The 22,767-nt window shown below is 44.1% G+C and overlaps 1 protein-coding gene across 3 annotated transcripts in view; it reads left to right on the top strand.

Moving 5' to 3' along the window:
- TOX (thymocyte selection associated high mobility group box) overlaps positions 1-22,767 on the top strand; it is a 570,927-nt gene that overhangs the window by 383,386 nt on the left and 164,774 nt on the right. The gene's annotated exons all lie outside the window — the stretch shown is intronic.

Raw genomic sequence — 22,767 nt, 5'->3', positions numbered from 1 at the left:
ATAGAGAACTGGAGATGCTTGAGGGAAAATGTCGCCTCCACAGAACTTCCCAATTTAACTATAGGAGGGGAGGTAAAGAGCTTGTCATGTTTGATTTATTAGTTATTTGTTAGCAAAGTGGCAGTAAAATGGCTGCTGATACTGTCAAAATAGGATCACTGACCAGGCCCTGTTCCACATGCACTACAGCACTGCCTTCCACCACAGGGACCAATGCTTTGTCTGGGGAGCCCATCCAGTTTCAAATTTGGCAGGATGCCGACATAACGCAGATTGCACCCACCTGCCTGGCGCCTATCTACTCACAAACCAGGCAGAATGCACCAGCTAACACACAAAAAAGCAATAGATAACTTCCTTTTGGAGAAAAAATAAATGTTCTTTTTGCATACTGAAGAGTTCAAATTTGTGCATTTGGGGAGATAGCACCAGAACACATTGAGGTAGATATTCAAAAGCCATTTAGATGGATAGCTTAAAGTTATCCATCTAAGGGCCTGGAGTTATCAAATGTGATAGCAAAAGGGCATGTTTATGCTAATATAACAGTTTATCACAATTGTGCTAATTAACCTATTTGAAGAGCTAAGTTAGCATGAATTTGATAACATTTTCAGACGTCTGTGATCAGTGACCAACCTTGTTGTATTTCTGCTACAACCACTGAGGGAGGGGAGGGAGGGGCAGGGAATGGGGGAGGGAGGGGAGTATGAGAGAGAGAGAGATGGAGAGACAGGATAGGAGACTAGCTTATATATCTGAGAGCTACTAAGAGAGAGATCGACGAGAGAGAGCGAGATAGATAGAGATATAGATGCTCAGGAGAGAGAGAGAGAGAGAGAGAGAGAGATTGATTTGCATCCTTAATGGAGGCCCCCCTAGTAACTCGAGGTGAGGTTTCGGTATTAGTGTAGGGCCACTTTGACATTCAACGTGAGACGTACGAACAGAACAGTGGTCTCTTGTGAAGATTTGATGACCTTCAGAGTGAGAAAACTCATTCCAAGATGATATTTGTGCAAGGTTCTCTCAACCTAGCTTGATGGACTCTCTACCTGGGTAACATCAAGCTAGGTGGAGAGACCATTAAACAAATCTCATCTTTGGGTGAGTTTTGTCTCTCCGTAGGTCATCAAATCTTCACAAGAGACCACTGTTCTGTTCATACGTCTCACATTGAATGTCAAAGTGGCCTCTAACCCCCTACACTAATACCTAAATACCTAAACCTCACCTCGAGTTACTAGGTGGGCCTCCCATAGGGAGCAGGCATCTTAGCACATTTTGATAAGGGTGTTCTAGGGACATAACTAGGAGGAGCTAATTATCCAGCTAACTTACTGGGTCATTTATCAAAATGTGTTAGGGCATTATCACGTGCGCAAGGGCCCTAATGCCCCTGATAATACTGTAATGCATGTGATAATACTGTAATGCATGTGATAAATACCACATAATATGCAAATTTAAAATTAGTATTCACATAGGAGGAGTTTGGGCAGAGTAAATGGAAATGAGGGTTGGTTAATGTGACGTGCAATAAAGTAACGCAGGTTTAATGCCGGAAATAACTACACCTTTTTTCTTTGCATTATGCTTCCGTTATTGGCTGAAAAAGTATTTATTGCAGATGCCAGTTCAGGAGGGGAGAGGAGAGAGAGCGAGAGATACTCTGTGGAACTTTTTATACCACTGTTAGAGGGGGCATTAACTTGGGGTGAGGTTTGTGGGGGGTGAGGTGGATTTGGGGTGGGCATTTTTACATGCACAGTCCTACGTACAAACAACACAGTTACCATCAGTGAAGATTTAATGTGATTTGGAGTGATGAAAGGTAAAAGAAGAGTAAATTTATACCATATTCTCTCTACCTAACTTGATGCACTCTCTACCTAGATTCAATCAAGCTAGGTGGAGAGTAAATGGTACAAATCTACTCTTCTTTTATCTTTCATCACTCCAAATCTTCACTGATGATAACTATGCTTGTTATGCGAAGGGAGACCTTGAGAGGCCTTCGCAGTCTGTTATGCGCATGCAGGCTTTGGCTAGATGTAGCAAGAGATGCCATGAGCAGCTGCTGCGCAAGAATAGGAGATGTGTGCCCTTGGACCTCAGTGAACCCAGAGAGGAACTCTGGGGAAACACCAAAACAGATCCGTGTCTGGGTCAAGGCCAAGCCCAGGCCCCTGCCAACCTGCATACATCAGTGAGACCAACCACCCTTGGTTGGTCTCTGAGTGGTCCTCTGACTACTCCAAGCCCTTTCAGACCTGCCGCTGGGAACAGCAATGGCAGCAGGCTGGACAGGAGACAAGGATGCACGAAGGCTCTGGAACATGAAGATTTAGACAGGAGACTTGGGGAGTGCAGACTCAGACAAGAAGCTTGAGCACGAAGACTCAGGATCAAGGTTTAGGAACAAGTACTGGTTTGAGGCTGCCACGCAGCACCCCACTCCACAGCCCACAGACACGGGCGGACCCCATGGACTGGTCACGGACCATGTTTGAGAGCGAAGCAGACTCCAGACGAATGCATGAAAGTAGAAGCCGGAACATGGCAAAGATTTTGTAGAAACCTGTATCAAGGCACACCCTACACAGCCGCCCATGGCTGGTCACGGACCATGCTGGAATGGCACAGGTTCAGTCAGGCATGGATGGAGCAGCCACCAGAACATCCGAGGGACAAGACAATTTCCAGGGTAAGGGACCAAGACGAGACTTGGCTTCGAGCATAGGGTAGGGGGCCAAGACAAGACTTGGCTTTAGGCATGAAACATGGGACTAAGACGAGACTTGGCTTCAAGTGAAGATGACCCTCTGGAGACTAGTGCTGTGAGCGAGAAGGCAGGCCCATGCCACGAGGTGACGAGACATGACCTGACACGCCAGAGAAGGTAGCGATGAGGAACCAAGGGTCCAGGAAGCAGAAGCACAGAAGAGGCATCAGGAAGGAATATCAGGAAGACCACGAGACATCAGGAAGACAAGGGATAATCCAGAAGAGACCAGGAACATAAAGAATGATGAGGGATCCCACGAAGAACAGGAAATACCAGCAGGGGCGAAGACGAGAAGTCCTAGAAAGGAACTAACTCCTTACGAAGGCCCCTAAGGACTGGAAGCTGGATCCTATATGGGGCTGAAGATCAGGAGGTGCCCTGGGAGGATTCCAGGTGGGACCCATGGCATTTCCGGCCATAGCCCTTTAAATCTCTGAAGGAGGCGCGGCCTGCGCCTTAGGAAGCTGGAAACAGGAAATGCAGCACCACGGTCAGCGGCCATGCACAGACGCTGACGACGGAGGAGCAGGGCTGGGCCAAAGAGCAGGCCTCAACATCAGCAGCGGCTCCTGCTACTGCAGGAAGGATTGAGGGCGGCTCCAGCTGCAAGGAAAGCCAGGGGACCACGGCCTTGGGAGAGAGCATCGGCGGCGTTCTGGCTGCGAGAGCGTCCCACTAACCGCGGCTCTATGCCATAGTGAAGGACGCCAAAGGCCGCAGCTCCCTGCCGCGGTGAACAGAGGCTGACTGCGGCTCCATGCTGCGGAGGTAGTCGGCGGCTCTGTGCCGCGATGGTAAGTACAGTGTCATAACAAAGCTGTTGTATGTATGACTGTGTATGTAAAACTGCCCCCCAAAACCCACCTCACTCACAAACCTCACCCTGAGTTCATAATGCCTCCCTTACAGTGGTATAAAAAGTTCAATTATAAGTGAGCCTCCACAGAGTCTCTCTCACTCTCTCTCTCAGCCCAAACTGCCATTTACAATAAAAACCTTTTTGGTTGGTAAACGCAACTGCTCAGAAAATGATGTGAAAATAACATGCGGCGTGATAAATGTATTGCGCGTTTGCGGTAAATACCTATGCGATGCAGTATCAGAAAAATTAGCCTAACCATGCCACCTTTTTTATCGCAGGCACTATTTTCACTATAATTATAGTAAAATGATGAATCTAGGTCTTAGCTGGATAAGAAGTGATATTCATACTTATCCTGTTGTAAGCAAATCTAAAGTTAGCCAGCTATCTTATCCAACTAACTTTAGTTATCCAGATATATTCAGTGGCACGGCTGCACCACTGAATATCTTGGCTAAATTAGCCGTATAAGTCTTATCTTACTTAGCTGCCTGTGTCTTAATTTAGACCTTTGAGTGCTCAGAGCTGTTTCATGTGAATAAAGTTGCAAGGTTGAACTGTGTCTTGTTAGGAGCCTGTGGTTTGTTTTGTGGGGTCAGGGCGAGGGGAGGAGGAGAGCTCAAGAGGTTGCCATAATTTAAAAACAAAACAAAATGCTTTTACCTCCACAGAATGGGAGAAAATGTCTTGATAAAAAGACCTTAGACTCACCTGCTTTACCAGTGGGGTGGGGAGAGAGGACAGCTGTTCCATCTACCATGGCAGCAGGAGAGCTGAGAAGTTATGCATCTGCCCTCCGCATACTTGTCCAGCCTAATACCTTCCCAGACCTGGTCCTCTCTGGTGTTGGTGGCTCCTTCCCATTTATGATGTCATCTACAGCAGACTTTATTAGGGGTAAGCAAATCCAGTCCTCAAGTGCTGCAAGCCGTTCGGGTTTTCAAGATATCCACACTGAATATTCATGACATTCATTTGCATGCATTGCTTTCATTGCATGCAAGTAAGTACATCTCATACATATACATTGTGAATTTCCTGAAAACTTGACGGCACTCTGGAATGGGAGATGCCTACCCCTGCTTTAAACAGAGGTCTGCCTCCAGTGGCATCACAAAGGGTGTAACTCCTTTGGGGATCTCCTTCAGGAATGACTTGGGGAAGTTACTTGGGATGTGATTAGGTATGTATTCTGTTTTTGGGTTGCTAGGGTCTTCGTAGTTTAATATCTTGTACTTTGATATTTAGATGGATGTGGAATGACTATAGTTTTGTTTTGTATTACAGGTTTTTCCTATCCCCCAGTAAAAGTGGGGGATGGGGCTATTCTACATAGTATGGACTATTTTGTATTGATTATTGTATTTTTATTGCATTTTGATTTGAAATGTAAACTGCTGTGGGTTCATATTTGTGAAGTAAGACAGATAAGAAGTGTAAAATATAATGTAATACTCATTTCACTTTTTTCCTGAAAGCCATGCTACCATTAGTTTGAAAAAGCTACCAATATGCATGCTTGACTTGAAGATAAGCACTGTAATGGTGGCCAAATTGTAGCAAGGAATGCAATCATGGTTTGCGCCATGGTAGGGTGTAGCCAAGCTTTGGTGGGAATGGGGCAGTTGAGATACGGATGGAATAGGGCCATTTGTCTTTCCTGTCCCCTGACATGTATTTCTCTAGCCTTCTGCAGAACTATGCATCCTAAAGAAATGAAACATTTATCTTGATATACTGTATGTTTCCTCTGCTCCTCTTCCATTGACATATTTTATCTCTTTCAACTGTGTATGTTGCAAGCAAATATAATAGGATTTTTTTCCCCTTTAGTCTGTTAACTGTGTGCAGTAGATCCCTATCACACTGTGTATCAAGAGAAATTCAATAGATAATGACTAGTGCTCTCTTTCTAGCAATATTTCAGACACTGCATTTCTACCATAACTTATAGATTTTCTTTAGGCTTATTTATGTCAGAAAATGTTCCTTTTCCATATTAAAAAATGTGTGCTTCACAAGTACATAAACTAAACAGCAGTATAACTTAGAATTATCTTATTTTTTTTCTTTAGGGAAAGGTGTCTTTATTTCTGTCTTTGGGGACAGAAAATATTTACTACTAAGGAGACTCTAGAAACCTGCTTGTGTTATGTAGAAAGAAGTAATTTCTAATCTCTCCATTGAACAAGTACACAAATCCATACTAGAGTTGAGAGCATCTGAACTGTAGAAATGTAAGACTTCTCCTGGGAAATGCTATGCCATAAAACTAGACAGCCTTACGTAAGTTTTTTGTAACGAGCCATTCTCTATAACTTTAAACATTTTCTTTCAGAGAAGCACTTTCTGCAGATTTAAAAAAATTTAGCTGTTGCAGACTTTTTTTTTAGAAGTTATTTATTTATGTATATCTATCTATTTCCATTTCAATATTCTACCTATTCCTAGGAAAGGCACAAGGCGGATTACAAAGAAAGATGTGAATTGGAGTACATATGTCAGGCTTGTGGTGATGGTGGTGGTGGGGGGAGGGGGGAGACATAAGAACATAATCTGGGACTCGAACAATGCAAAACTGTATAGGTGGTGGCAATGCACAGTGTACACTGATTTCATTGTATAGGGAGGATAATTAGCAATAAGATAAACAATCAAAGCACATAAAAGTAGAATACTGGTTGCAAAGTTAAGGAAGAATATCTAGCAGTGTGATGTATAGAAATGCAGAGCTCAGGAAAGGCTTAACTGAGCAGCCAACTCTTTTAATTTTATTTTCTAAAGGTTAAGTAACAGGTTTCCTTGCCTAAGTCATGAGAAATATTGTTCCATAGGAGATGAATCCTAAAACCCACATGCGGTCACACATGTGCGCGGGTTTTCCGGCACGCACACTTGGATGCAGTTATTTTATAACATACGCTTGTATATGCGTGTATACGAGTACGTGTTATAAAATTGGCTGTAAGCGCGTACAAGTGCGCATGATTTTATATTGATGCGCAGATGCTACCTCACACGCGTAAGTGGGGGAATTTTAGAAGATACGCCAAAGCAATAGCCCTTTTTCCCAGTTGTTTCCAATTCGAACCAGTAAAGGAGAGGACTTCCTAAACCCCCTAGCTAACTTGCCTCCCTTTTTACCCTATTAGCCTCGAACCTTAAAACCCCGCTGATTAGCCTTTTTTTTTTTTTTTTTTTACATAACTTACCATCCATAGCAGAAGTAAAGTTATGCAACAGGGGACCCCAGTGCCCGCTGCTTGTGCACTTAAATACTTACACGCAGACTTCATGGTGTAGTTCCTGGCCCGCCCAGGTCCAGCTCATTCCCGCTCAGACCATGCCCATGCTCTGCCCCTTTTGGTGAACAAAAAACCTTTAACACATACCGAGAGGTACGCACTTAAGCACACGGGTTTTAAAATACCCGCAGCCCGCACCATGCCGAGCCACGTGTGTATCTCCTGGCTTTGGTGCATTTAGGGGTTTTAAAATCTACCAGTAAGTTGGGTGCAAAGCAACTGAATGCACAACGTCTCATGCAGGCTAGCCTTGCTGTAGCACCAACCCAACCTCTGTTTCCTTCAACTGTCAACATCAGCAACCAACCATTAAGGAAACTCCCCGATGTGTGGCAATGTGTGGTTGCTATATCTGAAGGGACCCTTTGTGATTCCCTCTTTTAATAGCTACTGGCTTTATTCTTCAAATTTTTATTTCTATTTTTCTTTTCTTTCTTTTTTGTTTGTATTTATATAATGCAACCATGTACTTCTTGTTCAACAATGAACCATATCTATCGTTTTCGTTTTAAGTAAGTGTCCTCCCCCTGGCGGTCAACCCAACCTTATTCAGCATTCCCGCTCCTTCATATGAATACTTATCGGTTCTGCCCGAACTCCTGTGCTTAAAACGAAAAAGATAGATACGGTTCATTGTTGAACAAGAAGTACATGGTTGCATTATATAAATACAAACAAAAAATAAAGAAAAGAAAAATAGAAATAAAAATGTGAAGAATAAAGCCGGTAGCTATTAAAAGAAGGAATCACAAAGCATTCAGATATAGCAACTGCACATTATCATGCACCGGGGAGTTTCCTTGATGTTTGGTTTCATGTAGCTAGTGAAGTGGCAGATAAAAGGGCCTGTTGGAAAGATCGAGTGATGCATAGATTGGTCAGATGTATATGTTAAAAAGGATTGGTGAGAGGTTCGAGCCCTTAGGAACAACATATGTGAGACTTTTGGAGGGGCAGTATTTATTGGCCCAAACAATGGATGAGTTGGAATGACTGGAATCACCTGAGAGCCAGTCCATCTATTCCTTATTGTAAATGCATTAGCAGTTGCTGGTGATCAATGGTGTTGAATGCCACAGAGAGATCTAACAAAACAAGGAGTGAGTCTCCATCGTAGTCTGCCTGGAGGTTGAGGTGTACTAAGGTAAGCAGGTTGCATGCCTGGACAACTGAATGCCATCATGCATCACTTCTAAAATAATCTATAAATCACAATTTCAAATAGACTTGTGTGTAGGCTCTTGGTGATTGTGAGGCTTAGTTTATCTGGTTCCAGTTTCCAGAATCTCCCATTATTTTGTTCTCCCAGCAGCAGAGGAAACAAGAAGCAGGGGCCAGTGTGACTACATGTGCCTAAACCCTATATGGTTGTTTACTTTTGCATGCTAGTCTTTGTAAAATAATGATTTGTAAATTGTTTTAGAAATATTAATGGCTAATACTCAGCTGCACAATAACAACTTATAAAAGTCTGCCACCATTGATTTCTTTGAAAACACGAAATGCCCTTTTAAAATTCATTTCTTTTAAAATTCTTTTCCAGCTGTAATATTGGACCAACAAAGGACTTAGAGAAGCTATACGTGAGTTTCAAGGCCATAGTAGTCCCTTCTTTGGATGTCTGATATAGTGGCCTTTGTGATTTTGAAAGCCAAAAACATCATCTTTCAATATTTTTATGTCAAGTCAGTTAAAGGAAACACAACTTGGAGAGAATCCAGTTTATGTCAAACTAATATGATTACTTGTAATTTATTTTAAACAGCATTTTCACCAGAGAGACACCGATTTAGCAAGCATCTCAGAAATGACTAACTCACATTGGTATCTAACTGTCTGTTTAGTGTATTTGTGATATCATTTGTCCAAACCATTTGTGACATGCTTGTCAGCACAGCTGCTCCCAGAACAATTAAAGAAATACAATAGTGCTGTCTAGTGAAATAAAATAATTAACACAATACAAAATGTAAGGTTTTAACAAGGCAGGTTTAACAGCATTTCCTGGGCAAGCTATTCAAATACCAGCTGGTGTACAGCAAGAATCTTTATTTAAATTAAAAAAAAATCATTCTACAAAGGTAACCTAGTGAATTCCCAAAAAAGAATAAAACTCCTTACCCTAATTGATATTGCTTTGACAATCTAGAATTTCACATTAGAACATTGGAAAGTAAATATATTGTTGAAGGTATGGGGTAGATATTTAGCAGGCAGCCAGCTAGGTATCTTAGCAAGATAATACTTATCCAGCTAAGTTACAAGGATATTCAGCGGCATGACTATGCCGCTGAATATCTGTGCACCAAATGCTACTTAGCTAGATAAGTGTTATCCTGCTGAATAGCAGGTCTAGACTTAGCCAGTTAACTTAATTAATTAATAGCCTTGTTGTGACCGTCGCCTCCCAATGGCTTCACTCCGCCTACCTTTCCTTTTTGGTGACTCCTAATGCTCCTCACGAACATCTGGCTGCCGTGGCGTCCGCCTGCCGTTCTCTCCAGTGTCCCCGGACTGGCTTGGGCGCTGCCTCCCGCCATGTTCTCCAGGTACCTTAGGGCGCACGTGCCGCATGGCCCTCATTCTTATTTCCTCATTGGCGCGTACCTCAGGGATGTCCCCCTGTGATGACGTCACGCTGCCCGGATATTTAAGCCTACTGTTTATTGCTAGCCGTTGAGTTAGCAAGGGTGATCTTATGGATGTGATTCGCTCTCCGTACCCAGCTACTCTGCCTTCCAACTTCCATTGGACTCTTTCTGCTAACGGGGTACCCGTTCCTCGGGGGCCTCTTTGCTTCTTTCAGGTCGCTATCAGGTAACCGGTATTCACTCTTCGAGGGACCATGTTCCCTGACCCGCTGCCTTCATCTATCTCCTCTTCTACTTGGAAGAATTCGCTACAGACACCATCAGTGAGTACTACTACCATCCACTCCTCAGAGCTGTCTCACTGGAACCAGGTATTTGCTCCTCGAGAGCCTGCCCCCATTCCAGCCCCAGTGCCATCTCCTACGTGGAACCGCTGTGTGAGTACTTTGCCAACGAGTCTCTCTACCTCCAGGGATCTGGTACTCGCTCCTCGAGGGCCAGCTCTCCCTATCTCGGGGCTTCTCCATTTTTGGGACTCTGTGAATGTTCTTTTGTACTCACTTTCTCAGTTCTCTCCACTACAGCACTGCTACTGGAGGAACTGCTGTTCCAGTCTGCATTTCCCCCAGGTACCCCAGACACTTTAAACCCAGCAGAAATACAGCAGCAGACCTGGGCATGCGCAAGGACATAAGTATTTGCGCTATGTCCCAAAATGCCCATGCCCCACACCACGCCCTTTTTTTGAAATCAAGTGAGGTGTACGCACAGCCAGAGATACATGCGCATCTGGGCAGTTTTTAAGCCCGACTTGTGCATGCATCTCTGAGTTTTAAAATTTACCTATAAGGTTTTATCTTATTCTTACATTTGTTCATTTTTGTTAATAAAAGTGTAACATATGTATGGACAGTTTGAAAAATGTGCTCCAAATGTTTTAAAATTATTGCTGTTTTATATTTTTGCTGTTTTATGAGCATTTTTATGTTAATCAGTTTCAACTCTGGCTTAGTGGGCTATAAATTGGTTTAAATAAATAAATGTCTTCTTTGTTACTTTACATGAAGAGGAATTTTGAAGAGTAGGGATCATAGTTCCCATTAAAGTTGTGTGATACTACCTTTGTATGTTTATTAATGCATTAATAATAACATCGAGCAATGGAGGCCAGTACTTCAAGAGACTAATTTTCAAAAGTTTTTGTTTTTCCACAATGTGTGTACTTTTAGATGCATTAAGAGGAGGAATTCTTTGGGCAAGCTTAGCTCAGGAGAGGAAAATACGCATTTTCTAATCTTTGTGCATATTTATCCAGCAAAATTCTCCCCAGGGAATGAGTAGGTGCAAGTATCTGTGGCAAGCTTCAAAGTGAAAGTAAGTTCATACTTTCACTTTAAGAACTGATGCAAAGCCCCCAGATTAAAAGAACATATGGTCTTTGTCCCTTTATGGACAGTTTGAAAAATGCGCTCTAAATGTTTTAAAATTATTGCAGTTTCTTCATACTCTATACCACTTTCTCGAATTACATACGGGCCGATACAGTAAATCCAGTGGGAGAGCCGGCGCTCCGAGGTGAGTGCTTGCTCTCCCAACGCATGCCCAGGCCACTCTCCTGGGTGCGCGATCAAGTATTTAAATGAGGGCTCGCAGTAAAAAGAGGCACTAGGGACACTAGCGGTCCTTAGCGCTGTACTGTACTGTATCGGCCTGATAGTAACATAGTAATGACTGTTGTGAACTATAAGACTAGTGGACCCTTGGGCTGGCCTGCAGGAGACTTGGGAAGGACTTCACTGGTCTCAACTAGACAGGCCGGGAGGCAGATCTTTAGTGGGCAGGCAGTGTCAGCTTCACCCAGGAAGCTGGTACTCCCCCGGGAGGAGCCCTTAGGAGCCCAGCTACTGGGACTTAGGAGATTCACCCTGGAAGTCTGAGCCCCCCCCCCCCGGGAGGAGCCCGTAGGGGTCCGACCGCTGGGACTTAAGCGAAGCTCGGAGTTGGACCTTGGACAGGTACGGTGGCCGGTGCAGTGGAAGCAGGCAGGTGCTAGGCTTGACTGAAGCTGGCCGGAACCAGGCTCGGGTCGTAGGCAGACAGGAACCAGGCTCGGGCTGAAGCTGGCAGGAACCAGGCTCGAGCTGTAGGCAGGCTGGGACCAGGCTCAGTCTGTAGGCAGGCAGGAACCAGGCTTGGGCTGAAGGCAGGCTGGAACCAGATTCGGGCTGTAGACAGGCTGGAACCAGGCTCGGGCTGTAGGCAGGCTGGAACCAGGCTCGGGCTGTGGGCAGGCAGGAACCAGGCTCGGGCTGTAGGCAGGCAGGAACTAGGCTCAGGCTATAGGCAGGCAGGAACCAGGCTCGGGCTGTAGACAGGCTGGAACCATGCTCGGGCTGTAGGCAGGCTGGAACCCTGGAAGGCACAAGCTGGAAAGGAAGAAGCCGGTACAAGAGAGCAAGACAAGTACCGGCACGGCAGGCAGGCAGGCAAGGACGGAGTGGCTAGAGTGCTAGCGAACTCTGGGGCTCGAGGCAACAGGGGACCAAAGGAACCCTGTTGCAAGGCGCTGATCATGCGTCCACGGATACCCTAAGTAGGCCACGGCATCTGACCTCAGACTGAGGGCGGAACCATCCTCGGGCGGGAAACTGTCTAGAAAGGTGCGGGGCAGCCGCATGCGCGCGCCTAGAGGCTGGCCAGCAATGGCGTCTCCCCCGTGGAGACGCCCAGGATCCGACCGCTTCAGTGCTAGCTGGAAAACACCTCCGAGGTAAGGGCCGGGACGCGAGCCTCACGGACCGGACCGCAACAATGATGGCAGATAAAGACCAGATGGTCCATCCAGTAGCCCAACAATTTGCTTATGGAAGTAACTGCTACTCCATGCAGGTTACCCCCATGTGTTCTGTTCAGGGTAGTAACTGCCACTCCATGCATGTTACCTCCTTGCATTATGTTAAAAGTATTCAAGTAATTGCCCCACGAACTTTATTCTGTACATTCTGTACATGTTGTAATTTTTTTTCTTACCATTTATTTATTTTATTTATTTATTTAAAAATGTTTGTATACTGCCTTTACAATACAAAGAATTAATCAAAATGGTTCACAATAAAAACGTACATAAAATTCAAAGCAATCAGACAGTACACAACATAACATATCGTAAATATAATAAAATCCCATCAAAAACAAAAAACAAAAACCTGATCTTAATATATGGAAATTAAGATGTAGTCAGTGAACTAAATGCTTGCTGGAATAAGTAAGTTTTTAACATTTTTTTGAATTGTTGTACGGAGGAAAATACTGTACATTTTTTCATCTCATCATATATCGTTAAATAATTTGTTAAACCTCCTTGTTGTAACCATTCCTCTTTGGTTACCTGACACTGCTACGCTAGCCCTTTCTCCCCAGTTTAGCTTCCTTATGTTAATTGTAACTTCTTTTTTCCAATGTTATTGGTTACCCTCGTTTACTGTAAACCGATGTGATATTCCCATGAATGTCTGTATAGAAAAGTTTTAAATAAATAAATAAATAAATAAAAGTAGTAAATGCAGCTCCGAGCAGGTTACCCCCATGCAAAACTGTTACACTATCCTTTTCTTTATGCCTTTTGGGATCTGCAGTGTTTGTTCTGTGCCCTTTTGAATTCATTAACTGTTCTTATCTTCACCAAATTTTTGTATTACACTTATTTCTTCTTCTTACATACGTGTAGAGATTTCATATGAGCAGTCAACTGTTGAATTTGGCCAGTCAAAGGCTTCAGTAGCGAACTGGCTGAGGTTATGCCAATGTTTCTGTTAAGGGTAGAATCTGTCGCTCCCTGTTACTGTTAAAGGTAGAAGCTGCGTCTCCATGCAGATTACACCCAAGCCTTAAGTTAAGGGTGGTAATATTTTCAATCAAAATCAAGCAACTATCAAACCCATAAGTAGTAAAATTTTTACTGGGTAGGCAGCCTTCATGATAATTCAGACAATACCGCTTGAATGTGCTTTGCTTTTGGACTTGGCCATAGAAGCAGTCCTATTATTTTTCCCTAATGTCTGCATGTTCGTACCCCGGACCGTAAAAGTTGGGGCCCTGTTAGGCCACTAAAGTCTGGCCTATGTGTAGAACTGAGAATTTCCAAGCAAGAAAAGTTACAGAGATGTGTGAGTAAAGGAATGAAGGTTATGAGATTCTATGCTGCAAAGGAGATGGGTTTGGTATGAGAATATAAAGTTACTTCCACAAGCACTGGAAGGAGTTGTTGTAGGATTCCCGAAGCTGACAAGTTCTGTATTCTTGAGCTTCTGATGTCCCCGCCCCCTTCCCACGACTAGGCTCCCCCTCCAACCTGCCTATTTCAAATGCCCGGCCTGAGAATCACATACCAGATCCAATAAGAGACATAAGTGATCAATTGTGGGATAAAAAGGCCGCAGCTTTATTGAACAACATATAAGATTACCTGCAATACCCGAGCCACTACTTCATGCATGATATCACCGCGCTATCCACCAACTGCTGACTGACACGCACAAGCAAGACAGTCATGATATATCCACCCCCCCCACCCCCGCTGCATTCAAGCAAGGTGGGCCCCCCTTTTCCTGGCTCTACTGTACCGAATGGCCAGTGCCCACACTGCCACCGTCCTTAACAGGACATACTCCAGCGCTTGTCCCCGACAGCAAGTTCAGCATCACATCCGCCCCCTGCCACCAGCTCAGGTACCCCACCACCAGCATGAGACAGTTTATCACTTGCCTCATGCCCCCCCAAAACCTAGCTGCGGCCATAGGATCCCCTTGAACCGAAGATCTCTCCTAATGCCTTCTGTAGAGAATTGTTGAATAAGTCCTTTCCTATGTCTGATACATGTATCAAATTGCTCCTATAAAGACCACCAAATTGCGTATCTGCCCACCTGTGTTGAATCTGATGTCCTCCTAAACTCTGTACGCATGTGCCCACCTGCCTTTTCAGCTTCCTACACCTCCTATTCCATAACCTCGAATTGCCCCATTTCACGTGCTGTATGATATCAGACCAAACCATGCAGCTGCCCTTGAATAAAATTGATAATGCCTGGAAATCTTCCCTTATGGCAGGAGCTGCTTACATGACCATTTGCCTAAATCGTTCCCACCCAGGTGAATGATAATAACTTCAGGCTGTGCACACGCTACCCTTCGCTGTCGCTACAGAGATAACAAGTATTCCCATAGCATGCCACATTGGCCGATCCATTCCACGTAGACCCCCGATGGTGCCCAATGACTGAAGGAGTGTCCCACAATCCAGACCATCCTTTGCCCATTGGGTACACCTGTTACACAATTAATAGGATTGTTAATTGCTTCCTAGCCTGTTCTAACATACAAATTAACCGCGGACATCTACCTATTCTGCGTATATCTTCCATGTCTAAACCTGCTCTCACCGCGCTGGTTGCAGCACCGATTCTGAATGAATGGGTTCCGAACTCCCCCGTGTTCAGGCTAAGGTGAGCCAATGTCAACTTCAGCACCACTGTAAACTGATACCTCATGAGCAGAACTCTGTTGGCATGCACTAGCAGGTGATGCCCCCTAGTGGGGCTGCCTACTATATATAATCCCAGGTTCTTTTCTGGGCAGGTGACCTGAGATTCGACCTGCCTCAAGCATAGTGGGGGCCCCCTTTCCTTCCTGATCAGTTTTGAAAGATGTTTTAAAATAAAGCCTGCCCCATCCCTGATATGCACATTTTGCATTAGCATGCCATAGTGGCCCGTATCAGCTTTGGATCCAGCGACTAACTTGCTCACTCTCATTGCTCCAAAAAAAGCTAATGAGAAAGCTGCCCTGAAAAGGCAAACTTCAAAATTAAAATTGCACACTGCCAGAAGTGCATTCCACAATTGTGTAAGCAACTCATGCGTGATGGGCTTCCTTACATCTCCTATCATCCAATGACTCGGAGTCTGATGTGACGGACGAACTGCTAGAGCTGGAGCCCGCCCTTGAAGCCTGACTCCTCTTATGCTTCTTTTTGCTGGCCCGAGCTACGGGTGCTTCATTAGGCACAACATTCTGACCCCCGCTCACATGCCCCTGTGACTTGCCTTCACTCAGCCTGAAGGAGTCAGCTCTGACCCTGACCGACGAGGTGCCTGGTGCTACTTTCTGTGAAGCCTCATGCCCGCCAGTGGTGGGCATGTGGCCTGTTTCCAGATATTCAGACACATCTGCAGTCGGTACCGTTGGGCACATGGATGGTGTAGTCCCGGCCACTGCTCCTGCTGACATGACGTGTTGCTGTGCTCCTGCTGCTTCCTCGCCGTGGCCACCTGCAGATTGCTGACTCCCCTCAACGTACTCTGCGCCCGCCATCCCGACAGTCGCTGCCTGTGATGCCGCTTCCAATTTCCGTCCCACTTCCACTTGAAGATCCAGCAGCTGCAGCATGTCAACTACTTCCAATTACAGGCCCAGAGGAGTACGATGTGCCCAAAATGGAGGAACCTATGCAAAAACCCTGTGGTAACTCGGGTAACTGATGCCCTATTGAGTGGCAAAGGCACCATTAAACGGCAGTCCATTATTGAATTGGTGCTGCTGTGCTCCAGAGTTCACCACCAGCGGCCAAGCAAGCATCCGGTGTGGGCCGAGCCATGGTATGCCCACTGTCCCTCCAAATCCCATCCTAATCCCATAAGAGGGGCTTCTCCCAGTATCTGTCCTGCCTATGTCCCCACGATAGGTTGAATCATGGGATAGTGGCTGGCACAAGTAACCCGCCACCGCTGCATTCCCTGTGCTTCCTGGGGGATTCACCTCCCTCATTGCACTTTATTGTTGTACTGCCTCCCCTTCATCGCCACTCATCATCGCCCCCACGTGTACATCGTCCACATGACGCATCTTGCTCCCTATGCTGCGTTGAGTCTGTGGGCTGGTTCCCTTTCCGACCGTCTTGTATCCTTCGGCACCATGGCTTCCTGCTCCACCCTCCACTGCCGGATCATCCCTCCATGTGGAGTTGGAACACAAGTCCCTCCAACGTTCCCGCCTTGCCATGCTCTCAAAAGGCACGTCTGTCACCCTCCCCAGCCGAGATGCTCTTACTTGCTGTAGTCCTGTAGCTGTGCTGTATCTGTGTTCCGGTAAGCACCCGAAGAGAGAAGGGAGCAGTCCAAGCCTGTTACCACGTGCTAACAAGATGCTGCCGGGACTCAACGCGACTGTGCTGTTTTGCAGATCTCTGCCTCCTCAAAAGAGAAGATTGACCAGGGCAGGCTCAATAATTCCTGGCCACATGGGCTCGATGACAAGTTCCTCCGCGTGCTGCTGCATGGTCGTTCAATGGAGACATGCTGCGTGGTTGCCGCTCAATGCAGCTACCGCCATGAATATGGTGCCCAGTGCGACAACCCGGGATTTAAATCCCAGCCACCCTCATCATCATATCTCGCCGCGCCGACTCCCTCCCGAGCATGTTCAGCCATGCGAAATCTTGCCGGCCTTGCGTTTGTGTGGGATTGCACCAGCAGTCCGACTACACGCCTGGAGGATGTGATGTCAGATCCATTGCTTCCAACTGCGCCTCTCCCTCCCAGGCCCCTCAGCACACCTGACCCAACAGACCGGGGGGGGGGGGGAGAGCGAGGGATCTGGAGGGAAGGGGGTAGGCGGTGTGAGCAAGCATGGTGCCATGAGGTCCCCTCCCCCGGTGCCAAGTTATTTGCACACCGGACAAAGTGAGGGGCCTGGCCCTTTAACATTTCTGGGCTAGAGATTTTTTAAGAGGATTTTTTTGCTGGAGAAGTAGGGAGCTTGTTCAATAAGAGCCAAGGGTCAATGGAAAATTAAGGGCCCCTCAGTCAATGGGACACCCATTTTCCTGGGGAAGCCCACAGCCTGAGCTGTGACTACCTGAGAAGAACATTTTTCCCAATTTTTTTCTCTGGACCTGGAGGAAGTAGAGGGCCTTGGTGAGATCCTGAGAGAGAGAGAAAGTTCTGTGTGAATTGTGCTCAACTTCTGTGTGAAGAACTGTGAGTAACATCTATGAAGTATATTTGTTTGAAGGAGCTATATCTGATTTTAGGTACTGGACTGTGCTATTTAATTTACTTGCCTTTATTTGGACTTTGAATTTTCTGGACTTGAATTATATTTTCTATTTTGGAACAACAATCTGTGTGTGGATTTATGTTTTTGTGTATGCATGTGACTCCCCTATGATCCCAAGCAAAAACTGTTCCCCATTGGAAGAATCCTATTCTTAGATCACAGATGAGTTTTTCTCATCCCTTCAAAGCCCAAATATGACCCCCTGAGAAGGGGAGTTAATTTATACTCTCCTGCCCCAGACAGACATGTAGTACTCAACTGAAGCATACATAAGTGCTATGATGGAGGAGCTTAAAGTACTACTGTCTGCTCCCCCTTATGACTGCACAATCTTTTCAGCTGGTTGATCCAGGCTTGTACTTTTTCAACAACATCATCAATGTGATGACAGAAGGGGCTTTTGAAAAGCCTCAAAAGACTTGCTGGTATGGGAAACAGCTATGTCACCAGCATCTCCAAGTTTTATTCCCAATGTTTGTGGAAGATCAGCATTATAAAGGTTGAAAAATGCAGAGGCCAAGATACCATTTTAAAGGTCCTGGTCCACTTGGTTTGTTCATTACCTAAAATATAAAAGTAATGGCTGGTGTTGATTTCTTGGATTACTCTTATATTATGAGTCAATCCTGAAGAAAACTGTGTAGGTTTAGAAGCAGCCTATAATGCCAGACAGTGTTGTAAATACAGCACTGCATTGTTTTTAAATTTAAAAACTTTATTGTAAAGATAACTTCATTACAAACTAGGCAGAACAAGACAAGAAAGAACTCCAAAATATAACCAGAATGCATACCCCACATTTCACAAATATTCAATGTCTCTGGTTTAAGATACATGTCACAACTAAAAAGTACAATACATAAAATTACATAAGTAATTAAGTTCCTCAGCTTTTACAAATCCTATGAAAGGTTTCCAAATACTAATCACTCTAGGATAACCATCTTTAACCTGATAGGTCAATTTTTCCATAATTTAAGTATGCTACAGTGACTGAAACCAACAATCTGGCAAAAGTCTTCAAGGAGAGTTCCAGTGATTGGCAATATTTCTCCTAGCTGCCACCAGGCTGTGATTAGCTTTCTATTCAAGGAATGCAAATTGTCCGAATTATGGCCAATAAAATAACAGCTGGCTCAAATGGGAAAGAATCTTTCATAATCTTACACTCTAAGAAAAGATCTTATTCCAAAAGATCTTAATCACAGGACAAGACCACCAAATGTGTGAAGGTACCCTTATTACCACAATAACATCATTGATTACTAGAATTTGTAACCCTCCATTATATATAATCTATCAGAGGATGTGGTTAGTGCAGTTAGTATAGCTGTGTTTAAAAAAGAATTGGATAAGTTCTTGGAGGAGAAATCCATTACCTGCTATTAATTAAGTTGACTTAGAAAATAGCCACTGCTATTACTAGCAACAGTAACATGAGATAGACTTAGTTTTTGGGTTCTTGCCAGGTTCTTATGGTCTGGATTGGCCACTGTTGGAGACAGGATGCTGGGCTTGATGGACCCTTGGTCTGACCCAGTATGGCATGTTCTTATGTTCATATGAGTATAAAGCTAACTATAAAAAAATCTTGTATCGGTTTTTGTTTCTGTTAGCATTTATAGATTTTTCTTTGTTGAGGCAACTGCATATACCTAGCTACTAAGCCCTAGAAATGCAGAAGCCTAAATCCTTTCCCTACACTGAATTCAATTTCTCTAGTGCCCACCCCTTAATACAAAAAGTAAGCTATATATTTTGGGAGCTAGCCCTTTATTGCCTGGATATATCTTCAAAAGCTTTTCAAAAGGTTTTAACTCCCTTCCTCACCCTGATTTATAAGGCTCCTTTGCAGACAGATGCTTCAGGTATACTGTATATATTTGAATGTAAAGATGTTCAGCATCTGATGTTTAGTTTTAACATCTTGGATGGATATAAAACAAATTATTCACTAAATTTGACCAGTATTTACAATTCCTTCTTCACTCTACCAGGAAAAATTCTTTTTCATAAAATGCTGAGGAAAATCAAGTTTATCCAACAAGGTTGAAAATGGAGAGGAGAAAGTTGTTAAATCTATAGATCTAGTAATTGCAAACAAAATATCGACTCCCAAAGAAGTTGAGCAAAATTCTCATCTAGCACTATATCTATCTGAATCCAGCGCTTTACAGAATCTCCATGTAGCCAGTGGACAATGCTTTTCAGTAAGACAGTACATCTTAAATTCAGATAATCCCAAGCCATCCTCTATCTTCTGCAAGCAAAGTGCACTAATAGACACTCTAGGCTTCTTCTTCTGCCACACACATTTAGGGGGTCATTCATCAAATAGCATTAGGGCCTTATCTCAGGCGTTAGGGCCCTAATGCCCGCAGTAATGCCTGCGATAAATAACACATTGCAAGATGCGTATGCAAATTTAAACATTTTTCCCGAATGGGAGGAGTATGGGTGGAGTAAATTAAAATGAGGGGTGCTTAGCATTGTATACTATAACACACATTATCACAGGTTTTAATGCCAGAAATAACTACACTTTTTTCCCTAGCATTATGCTGTGCGATATGCCCAAAACGGGATTTGTGCTAGAAATCACAAATGAGAGAAAAAGAGAAAAAGCACCTCTAGGGAGGCACACATATTAGTCAACTTTTTATGCCACTGTAGGAGGGGCAACTAGTAACTAGGTGAGTGCATCAAACTAGGTCGAGAGTACAATTTGCAAATCTCATCTTTGTGTACCTTTCCTCACTCCAAATCACATCAGATCTTCACTAATGTATACTATGCTGTTCGTACCTCTGACTGTGCATGTATAACTGCCCTCCAAAACCTAGGCCACCACCAGAACCTCACCCGGAGTTACTGGTTGCCTCTCCTACAGTGTTATAAATAGTTTATTATATGAGAGCTTTATAAAGATTCCCTCTCTTGCTCTCTCTCTCTCTCGCTCTCTCACACGTGTTGTGGTATCTTAAAAAGTGCCCTAACCATACTCTTTTTTTTATTACGGACACTATTCATGCGAAATTTATAGCTAAATCTAGATCTTAGTGACCACTCTAGTAATTTCTTTAAAAAATCCATTAAGAAATGCTATCAATCATCAACATTTCAAACAAAAAGGATAATCTGTCCAGGTTATTAATTTTAAAGGTAGCTATCTTTCCAAATCATGAAATCTACATCGGTGACCACACTGACAAGGCTAACTTAATTTTAGCAAGCAAAGGAGGGAAATTAAGCATGTATAATTTATTCACTTAGAGGTTATGCTAACTCCCAGGTGCTTAATTGAACAGTAATACAATCTATAAAAAAATCACTGCTTCCAACCTTCTTTTATTTTCCAATTTCAGTTTTGCTCTTATTGATTCTATAACTAGAAATGTGGAAAAAATCCTTCATGACCTCCGTTCGAACTTTCAGAGAATGATTAGGTCTCCATACATAAAGTAGGATATCATCTGGAAATAACATAATTCTATTTTCTGAACCATCTGGCTCCATTATAATACAAACAAACTCTGGATGAGTTCTGATCCTAATATCAAAGGGCTCCTTAACCAAGGCAAATTGAAGGCATGATAAAGGACAACCCTATCTTTTTCCTCTATATAGGGAAAATATACCATTAAATTTTACTTGTGCCTCAGGATTCTGATACAAACTGCATATCCATTTTAAAAAATTAGAACCAAATCCAAAATGCTGTAGAGTAGTATAAATGTATGGCCACTTGACATGATCAAATTCTCATCCAATCTGGAGATATGATGGATCAAGTTAATGGTATACTGTATGTTATCCGCCCTGTGATGCCCCCCCCCTCCCCTTCCTAGTAATTAAACTAGGAAAAAGGGATTTCATTCTATTGGCCAAGACTTTAGTTACAATTTGTATATCATAATTTAATAAAGAAATTGGCCTATTAGAACCATACTCAAGGGGATCCTTAGCAACTGTTAGGAACATGGTTCATGGGATGGCCCCATGAGCCATGGTATTCACCCCGATGCCACACATTAAGGCTCAAGATGCCATCTTTCTGCACCATCCCGCAGCATAGATGCTACTGTTTCCTCTACGCTCCTGAACGCAGCTCCACACACCACCAGCCTGCTCCTGCCCTGGACTTCCTAAAGTGCGTGCATGCGCACAACTCCTCCTCTTAAAGGGACCATGGCTGGAAAGCCTCCGTGGTGCCACTTGATGATGTCATGCTGTCCTCATTATTTAAGGGCTCCTCAGACCGTGCTCCAGTGCCTCAGTAATGGGTCTCCTGCATCCTGCTGTGTAGTATTTGTTGCTATTTCCTGATGCCTGATCCTGCTCCTTGCCTCATCTCTCCAGCCCAGCCTTGCCTTGCCTCTCCAACTTGTCCAGCCTAATCTTATCCATCCCTTTACCTTTTTGTCTGTCCTATCACAGGAGTTCTTTTCCTCGTCTCCCAAGCCTGTCCTCATTCTGACTTCTGATCTGACCCTTGCCTGGACATTGCTTATTCTTGCTTGCTGCCTGCCACTGACCCTTCCCTGGACATTGACCACATTTGCTTGCCACCTGCCACTGTCCCTAGCCTGGCCCTGGACCTAGGCATATGCCATTTCTATAAAGACTCTCACCTAAGACCTGCCGGCCTCAAGAACCTGAGTGCTCAACCCAAGGGGAAAGGGATTGGTATAGGTGAAGCTCCTGCCCAGTCTCCCGCCTGTGTAGCTCTGCCAGCTGTCAGTGAGGACTTTTGGGGCCTACGCCATAGGTTGACTCAACCTCACTACAGCAGCAAGGGTCCATGAATTTTACACCAGCTTTATGAATAACTGAAATTGATGCCAATAGCATTCAACGTGTAAGTACCTCTTCATCCAAAACACTACTGAATAGTGCTGCTAGTCTTGGAGCTAATATATATGAGAAAGTCTTATTTAAATAAAAAGGAATATTCATCCTCCCCAGGACTTTTTCCTAATCTCAAAGAATGTATTTGCCCTTTCTACTTCCTGTACCCAAATAGATAATTCTAATATGTCCTTTTGAACCTCAGATAATGTATGCAGTTCTATAGAACTTAGATAATTCTCTGTCACCCTGACTGCCT

The sequence above is a fragment of the Rhinatrema bivittatum genome, chromosome 2 (genome assembly GCF_901001135.1).
Source record: "Rhinatrema bivittatum chromosome 2, aRhiBiv1.1, whole genome shotgun sequence".
Taxonomy (NCBI): Eukaryota; Metazoa; Chordata; class Amphibia; order Gymnophiona; family Rhinatrematidae; genus Rhinatrema; species Rhinatrema bivittatum.
The sequence above is the reverse complement of the archived record's forward strand: the minus strand, read 5'-3'. Positions and strand labels throughout refer to the sequence as shown.